A 9,314-nucleotide genomic window follows, 5' to 3' on the forward strand; every position below is an offset into this window, starting at 1 on the left:
TAGCTGGCAGTTAAGTCCAACGATCAAGTGTAAAATGTATATATTGAGTTCTTTCAGTAATAAATGGAAAGCAGTGTGGTGAGGGACCAAGGGCCTTCCTCCGCAATTCGGTGCCTTCTGGAAATAAATATGAGTCCTTACAGAGTCTGATGTAATTAAGGTTTTGGTTTATTGCATATGGTGATCAGTCATATACAGCAAACCGGGTTGGTCCACGGAGCAACAGGTTACAATGCATTCGCAAGCATATCCCCAAGCATTCTGCCCTCCCCTCAGCCTGCATCCATCCTTTATGCCTTTTTTCACTCCTCCTATCTCAGACCCCAACTTCCAACTCCTCCCAGGCTCCTCCTTCAACATCACCCCATCTTACATTTAATACACCACTATTTAATTTTTTTCATTTACCCCACCTAGAAAATCCCATAAACACCATACTCATCAATTGTATATTATTTTTAAACATAACACTTCTGAAATTTCCCATTATTTCCACTCCACACCTATATGATTTTTAAACATAATTAAATAATACAGAGTTCATTTTATTTTTAAGCATCTATGCCTGGAATATCACCATTATTTCCAGGCCCACGTTTAAATAATAAAAAAAGTTAAATAACTCAGTTAGCCAGACAGCGGTGCTGCAGACTGTAAGAAGGCACACAGATATCAATGTGCCATAAGCTACAAGGTTAGGCCTTAAAACAAAGGGTTAATGTAAGAACTAGGCCCCGTCTGGACACGGCCCAGGAGATGGGCCACGGGAACAAGACAAAGAAGAACTAAACCCTGAGAAGGGGGGCCGTTGGCTCAGCACTACTATGATGGGCAACTATGACAAATTGCAGTAAATCCACATACAGTTTGCAAGCATTTGTCAGTAGATGTCAGCTAGGTCAATGCAGGCAATCAGCTGTTATTTTCTAGCTGTATGACTCCTAAAAGAAAATATAAAACTAAAATAGGATGCATATGTTAAAAGGAGGCAAAAACATGCTGACATGCGGCAGGGGCATGTCAGTGGGAGGAGATACAATAAGCAAAGGTGGCATGACTATGAGTCAGAGGAAGAAGATACAATAAGCGTGATTGTACAACAATAGGAGAAAGTGGCATGACTACGAAACCAGAGAAAAAGATACAACAAGCGTAGACCGTAAACCAATAGGAGAAGTGAAGAGAGAGAAGATACAATAAGCGTAGACTATGAACCAATAGGAGAAGTGAAGGGAGAGAAGATACAATAAGCGTAGACCATGAACCAATAGGAGAGGATGGCATGACTATGGAACAACAACATAGCGCACAAAGGTTCTGGGGTGACGTCCAAGGAGGGGCAATGCCGAAGGCAGCGTTCCTTCTTCAAGGTTGCATATTCTGATATCAACTGTCCTGCAATAACTTTCAAATACTTATAACCTAGAATAACCCCTGGCCTTACCCAAACCCGTAATCACACAGAATCACAGCACATTAATAACAGTACTTAATGCTTTTCCAATAGCGGCACTTTAATCAACACTATCATTAAATGCTTATAAATTGTAGTGCTTATGTAGTAAATCAACAATATCATGTAATGCTTATTAATTGTAGTACTTGATATAGTGCACTAAGTAACAATATCAATGCCTTTCATTAATAACAGTGCTTTAGTGCATACTAGTGCTTTAGGCTTTACGTAAGGCCTCACATTCTCCACCACAAAAGTATTATGTGTCTCCCCTTTTTTGCTGATATGAAAAATAATCCGATCCGTGACACAAAAACCGTGAGTTTTGTGATCCGTTGCACCCCTAGCTGTCCCACTTTGTTCGGCATCATCCAAATTTAACGGCATACTAAATTTCCATGGCTTTCCGACCCATCCTGACCTGAGAAGACAATGGCTGGCAAACATGCGCAGGGATAATTTCACCATCTCCTTTCACACTAAGGTCTGCAGCAGACATTTGATCAGCTCATAGAGCCAACAATCCTTGATGGTCAAAATTAGAAATATAACCTCTGCTTCATGGAAAAGAGCTAGTAGGTTATTATGAGAACAGTGTGTTATTATTGAACCATGCTCCTAGAAGAAGCCTACTGTAAGGAAAAACAAGGCGCAATTCCGATCTTCGCAGAAACGACTTCTTTATTTACAGGAACGGCAGTTGTCAGAACTACGTGAAAACGCACTCTGGGTTCAGCGGAGTCAATCTGACCATGAGGGTCCACTGACGACATTCTTTATACAGATGCCTCGCTTTGATCAGGATAGACAATAATTAAATAACTATCAATAAGGGTGGGAATACATGTGGTGAAATACCAGGGGTTTGGTAATGAGATTATTTTGTCTTTGATCAGGATAGACAATAGACTACCTGTGGTGAACTACCGATGGTCTGGTAATTAGATTGTCTTCCCTAGCAAGAACAGTTCTCAATCACTCATCGCTGGTTCCTTCAGAAGTGTCAATTGTCACAGCAGCTAGCTGCCGCCAAAGTGATAGTTGAAGTCTGTGAGCAGGACTGTGATTACAATAAGGCCATCTAGACAAATTAATACAGGTATTAGCATACCTTAAGTGAGAGGATCTGTGCTATTTTATGCTGCACTGAGTGAGCTGGTTTAGGGATCTGGACCAAAATCTTACACTACCCTCCTAAATGCTTAGCGTTACCTTCTCTCCCTACTAAAACAAGCTTGATTAACCTTCCTTGATAACTATAATGCCTTAGATGGTGTATATTAGCAATGTTAACTTAATGTAAATTTGTTTCTGATCACCCAAATACACATCTTATTCAATTCAATTCTTTTTTTTTGTACAACACAAGTTGTCACAAAGCAGCTTTACATTGTTCCCAGGCCTGAGACCCCCTGAGAGCAAGCCTAAGGCAACAGTGGCAAGGAAAAACTCCCTATCAGGAAGAAACCTTGAGCAGAACTGGGCTCAGAGGGGGGGCCCATCTGCTTCTGGCCAGCAATGGGTTATGCAATGTACTTTAAGACATTTACGATTGACAGACAATAGTAGTTAACAGCAGAATGATTATAAGAATGTCTCCTAGGATGTCCAGTTCTTGGAACGCAGTTGGCTTTGATGGGTAGGGCAGCGAGGTAGCAGGACTGGAAAACGGGATGAGACGCTTGGGCTACAGCTCCGGACAGGAGCCCGGAGCAGGGATAGGAAGCAAACAGAAAACAGTGGTTAGTGGATGATAAGAATGGCAGGGATGTAGAACAGAGAGGCAAGAGAGGAGGGGCAGAGAAAAAGGTGTGCAACAAGGAAAAACCCCGGCAGGCTAACATTATGGCAGCATACCTAGGGGATGGGAGGCAAGGGACCGGCATAGTCATGAGGGCAACCCTAAGACAGTCAACACCAGATCACGGCACAGGGTCCATGAAAGCAATGACCACTTAGTCCACCAGAGACTCTATGATCCACGCCTGCAGCAGGCCATGTCCCTCAGCTGAAGGATTTACTATATAGATATGTTTTGAGCCTAGACTTAAAGGTGGAGAGAGAGTCTGTTCCCCAGGAGAGGGGCTTGATAGGAAAAGGCTCTACCGCCTACAGTAGTTTTGCCCACTCTTGGAATGATGAGAAGCCCGGCATTTTGGGAGCGAAGGGCTCTCTGCAGAAGATATGAGTGAAAAAGGTCCTTATGATAGGGGGCGGGGGGGGCAAGCCCATTTAAAGCCTTAAATGTGAGTAAGAGTATTTTAAAAACGATCTGGTATTTAATAGGTAGCCAATGGAGAGAAGCCAGAACTAGGGTGATGTGCTCAAAGCGTTTAGTTTTGGTTAAGATTCGAGCAGCTGCATTTTGCACCAGCTGAAGGGGTTTTAATGAGACGTTTGCACATCCTGACAAGAGGGCATTACAGTAGTCTAATCTGGATGTTACAAAGGTGTGAATTAGTTTTTCAGCGTCGTTAATTGATATGATTTTCCTGATTTTAGCAATATTTCTCAGATGGAAGAAGGCAGTCCTAGAGGTGTTAGTTATGTGAGTTTCAAAAGAGAGCTCGGGATCAATAACAACACCAAGGTCTTTGATGGCTGCACTCGGGGCAAAGGAGACACCATCAAGGTCCAGTGTAAAATGAGTGAGTTTGCTCCTGATTGAATTTTGGCCTATGACCAATATTTCGGTTTTGTCCGGGTTAAGGAGGAAAAAGTTTCGGGCCATCCAGTTCTTTACATCTGTTAGGCAGGCCTCCATGTTTGAAATATTCAGAGGGACATCGGGTTTGACTGAAAGTGCAGGTAGGGAAATTGTCAGGCGTTTCATTAAAGTCTCCCGATAAAATAATCTGTGCATTTGTGTGCTTATTTTGTAAATCAATTAACTTGTCAGCGAAATCAGAGAAGAAAACCTTGTTGGTGTTATTAGAATTATATCCATAAACATTGCATAAAATAAAGCAGGTATTATCAAGATTGGCAATCAATATCACCCGTTTTCCATCTTTGGACGTAGGCCTAAGTGACATAGTGGCATCACACCAGCAGAATGGTTTGATCCATGGCTAAAATATATGGAATTTTGCCATTGGGACTTCCAAAATTTGCAATCAGAATGACAAGAATGAGTCTCTTGAACCAGGATAAAATCTGCTTCCGTATGTTTGTAAAACAAGAAAAGTGCTTTTCTTTTTGTTATATCTCTTAAACCCCTTACATTTAAGGACACAACATGAAGTGAGCTGAATTCAAAATTTTGCATAACCTCACGACAGAAAAAATTAATCAAAAGAAACAAAACAGAGACAAAAGAGTTAACAAAAGAGTAACTGTATGGCTAGTTAAACTAGTAAGCTTGGTAACGATATGGAACCTGATCTTAGAGGAGAACTATGCTGGTCCTGAACATGGCAGCAGTAATTATTAATTTGAACCCGCTGAACTGACATTAAGTCATAGATGATCTCTATTAATGCTTTATGTTTGTATTAGCTTTGAATCAGACAGTAGGGGAGAATGGGGTAAGTTGAGCATAAGGGTAAGACCAGCCATCCCTTGTTTCTAGGAAACAGTAAACAAAATTAATCATGTGACAGCATTTTAAGGAAGAGGGAACCATTCCTCGCAATCTGTGGAGAAGGTTGGAATGTGGCAAATGTGGTAAGAAATCTATGTGTAAAAATATGTTTTTTTGCTCTCCTATTGAATTCTGTTCATGTCCAGAGTTAAGGTGATTTAGAGAAAATTTGAATAGAACAATATTCAGATGTATTACACCTCAGTTGGTACCCTTACAAACTATGATGCGAGGGCTATACAAAATTGTAAATGTAACCCTAGCTTGCTGTGGGAGGGATTTTTTCCAAAATGGTGGTTATGGGGTAAGATGAGCCACCAGGGCCGGGGTAAGTTGAACCAAATTTGCGGGGAAAAAACAAATCTATCACTACATTGTTCAGGTGGTAAAAATTGATGAAACTGAGCTTGAAGCAAGATTCCTTAAAAGAAGCCGCACAACTTATGGATCTGATCAGAGGCCAACATTTATGTTGTGAAGAAACTGCCACAACCTTTCTCTGTGGGAGGTACAGCAAGGAGAGAGAAGCAACTGGTGTTCCCGTGCAACTTGAAGGAGTGGAAAAATTAAGACCCTCATTAACAATTAAAATTCCTTTGTTCTACAGGCTGAACAGGCTACAGATAGGCTATGTTATAAATCTATGTGTCTTGTTTCATCTTAAAATGCCTTTGCTGTATTTGGCTAGTTCTCAGTTGAATTTTGCTGTTTCCTACTGTTTTCCTTGACTTTTTGAATAAAATAAAAATGTTTTACCTGAAATCTTTGTTTTGGCCCAACTTAGCCCACACATAGGCTCATCTTACCCCACACATGGGGTAAATTGTGCCACAAGACCAACAGCAGAGAGTATATCTCTTTACCCATATAAGTTTTCAAATAGTTGTTGGTTACAGAATAAGTAGAACCCTTTAAACTTTTGTTTGGTGTAAAGATTGTGAAACAAAACCTCTCGGACACGTTAGAATGATGAAAAAAATGTAAAAAATGGCTCATCTTACCCCGTTCTCCCCTAAGTAATCGCATCGTCTGGTATTATATCAGCTAATAATAGCAACGAAAAAACTCATACAGCTATTTATTTCACCTCCTGACAATCGATCTTCTGGCCTTCAATGTAAGCGAAGGGACCTCTGAACGAAGCGTTCTTCACCAATAGCCAAAATTTCTCTCTAGCAGCCGCGTCATCTGGTGTCAAAGCCTCCTTGATGCGAAGATTGTTGTCGAATTTGGAATCCTTTTCCTCTTGCCAGATGATGTCCTTGAAGAATTTCATAGAAAATCTTATAATTGTTGTACGGGGAGAACCATCCTTTCTCTTGGGACCCAGACGATGAACAACGTCAGCCGCATTCGGCAACTTGTTGCTAATCCCAGGACTAACTATAGATTTTCATAATGATTCATTCATTCATTCATTCATTTCTCCTGTTAGAAAAGTGACATCTTCTTAAGTATGTGTGACCGACAGAGCTGCCCTTTTGCCTCTCAGCCACCGTAGCTCCTTCCCTTGGCCACGCCCCCTAGTAGCACTCGGGTGGCTAACCACTAATTAGACAAGGTTCCCGTTTGTGTATATATATGGCCGCTCCGTCAGGTACGGCAGTTCGAGTCCCTTAGTTCACTGCTTTCTGGTGCGTAACGCTATTAATGCTGAAAAGGTATGTGCTCCCTGTTTGATTTTCAATTACCATTAGCTCATTGCTGTGCTCACGCATGGGTTTAAAATTTAATTGTTTGGTAACAGGTATTCGTGGTTCTACCAACGCGTCCTGTGGTGTGTGTATGTGCTTCACTGAAGGTATTTGCGTTTTATTCAATCTGTTGCACCCGTACCTTTGTTAAAATCCATGTTGCAAACAATCGATCATGTATTTTAAATATGCGTGTGTGTAACGGCAATGTTTTAATTTAGGTCGGTGCCCGAGACCCCGAGTAGGCACCAGTTTCGCTCACGTTAACCGGAAGGCACGTAGAGGTAAAATATAAACTAGGGGCTGCCTCTTCCCGTGTGTGCAGCTCGCGGCAATTGGGGACAATGTATGGTGTGTACTCGGTACTGCTATGCGAACGCTAAACCATGACGAATATTGTTTTGTTACCTTTGAAGGAAGATTTGCCACTGCTGCTTTGCCTCCTGTAATTTTAGTTGGCTTTTGCCGTGCGAGGTGTTTAGACTAGTGGCCTGAGTTGTGTTTGGCCACTTTGTGCGTGATTTTTATCGGCAGACGGATTTTAGGCGTACTGGCTGCCCCAGTGTTCTATTTTATTGCTTTTTAACTATTTGTGTTCAACATTTTTATATTAACTTTGTATTTAGCCCTTAACCAACTGGTTGGGGCTCTAATCGTCCCTCCTTTTTTCCCCTTCCCCTTCTATAGTTATCAGGGAGTGTAACTGCTGGTCTGCAGGGTGGGTCGTTGGACCTGGGTCCCCTCCTTCATGCACTGCATGCAGTGTTGTAGTAGTAAAGTGCACTTCACTATTTGCTGTGGTCACTATTTGCTGTGCGTGTATGTATATGTGTGTGTGTGTGTGTGTGTGTGTTAGCAAGCACCAGGAACAAGGCACGCGTGGTGTGTCGGTCTCCCCTTCCCAGAAAAGGTAACCTCCTCGGCGATCAGCCTACTCATCCCCACATTTTTAATAGTTGGTCTCTGGTGGCAGCCATTACCCTGTCCTCTGGCAGCATTGTTTGCCCTTATTACCCTCCCACCTGTTTAAGAGGTTGTAGCAATAAGGGCAGGTTTGTTTTTTTTCATTTATTTGTTCAATAAACTTTTGTATTTAACTGAAATACCACATCTGTCTTTCTGCTAGCTTACCTGCATGCGAGAACCCTCTAGTCTCCGTACTATATCTTAGGAATCTAAGTTGCAAGCATTTCTTGGGGTGAGAGTCCCCAGGTGGCGTAGTCGAGTACCCTAGAGAGAAGACCTTTGACTGTTACCACCACCTGGTCACATATGCACTGTTTGTTTTATGCTTATAGACACCTACAGCTGACCAGAGGAGGAGCAGAAAGAGAGGTAGTGCTGAAGCTTTAGAGAGCAGGGTGCAAACCGTCATTGAACATCAGCAAGCTTCAAAGAGGGAGTTCATGCAGTGGATGGAGGAACAGGAGGCGGCGAGTGAGAAGAGGAGAGAACGCGACAGGAAGAAAGGGCGCATGAGATGCAGCTCTTCGGCTGATGTTGATGGGGCAGCCGATTGCATAATCCCAGAATGGTAGTAATACATATACAGCTTTATAAATCCTGTTGAGTTCCTCTTTGTTGTATCACCAATCAGTTCCTAATATTTCATTGTATCAGTCAGATCAGTTTGTGCAACTCACTTAAGTGTACTCTCTTTGAATAATTTGTCTACAACATTTGAGTGTTATAGTTTTTTTAGTTGTGAACTGCATTGCCACTGATGCATGTTCCCCCATTAAAATTTAATTGAATGTGACCTTTGACCATGTTGTTCAGTTGGTATTTTCTTATTACACACTTGATTATACTTAATGTACTAAGATTGTTGTTATGGAGTAGTTCTCAATATGCAGGTGTCTTTTTGAATGACTATTGTAGAGAAGAGATTGGGTAATAAGAAGTATGTTAATCTAATATTTGTATTGAATAAACAACTTCTCACTCATTCAGGGCAGAGAAATCAATTGTGTGTGTGTGTGTGCATGCCTGTGGGTAGGCTACAGCTTATCTGGCGGCTACAAAATGCTGCACAAAGGCATTGCGCACTACTGAGGCATCCTCAGTTTGGATCTCAAGGTGGTGATCTGGATCCTGGACTGGATCCTCTCTCAGTGGTAGTTCATCATTGAAGGGCTCTCCTGATGACTCACACAAATTGTGGAGCACACAGCAGGCGATGACGATGTTCTCAGGCGTCTCCAAGCCTCCAAGTGTCATTTCTCTTCATTAGTATCCTCCACATCCCCTTTAGTCTCCCGAAGGCGTTCTCCACCACCATGCCCAGCTGAGATAATTTTAAACTTTCTTCTCCCTTGTGAGTTGCCCATTATCACTGAAAGGCTTCATCAACCACGGAAGCAGAGGATAGGCGCTGTCACCCAGTATGACCACAGGCATAGTGGTTCCTCCCACCTCACGTGGGTTTGGGGGGCACAGCCTTCCTGTCTGGCCTCACTTGTAGACGGCAGACTTCCCAAACACACGGGCATCGTGGACACTCCCTGGGTATTTGAAGTTCACGTTCATAAATCAATACTGGTGATCAACTAGACCTTGGAGGATCATTGAATGGAACCCC

The 9,314-nt window shown here is 42.3% G+C and overlaps 1 long non-coding RNA gene across 1 annotated transcript; it reads left to right on the forward strand.

Annotated features, from left to right (window-relative positions):
• Positions 1 to 6,586: 6,586 nt before the first annotated feature.
• Positions 6,587 to 8,622, forward strand: LOC118782350. Its single transcript, XR_005005133.1, has 4 exons — positions 6,587 to 6,700; positions 6,787 to 6,840; positions 6,955 to 7,017; positions 8,032 to 8,622. It is a non-coding gene; the product is annotated as an uncharacterized LOC118782350 (long non-coding RNA).
• The last annotated feature ends 692 nt before the right edge of the window (positions 8,623 to 9,314 follow it).

Source organism: Megalops cyprinoides, chromosome 8, assembly GCF_013368585.1.
Source record: "Megalops cyprinoides isolate fMegCyp1 chromosome 8, fMegCyp1.pri, whole genome shotgun sequence".
Classification (NCBI taxonomy): Eukaryota; Metazoa; Chordata; class Actinopteri; order Elopiformes; family Megalopidae; genus Megalops; species Megalops cyprinoides.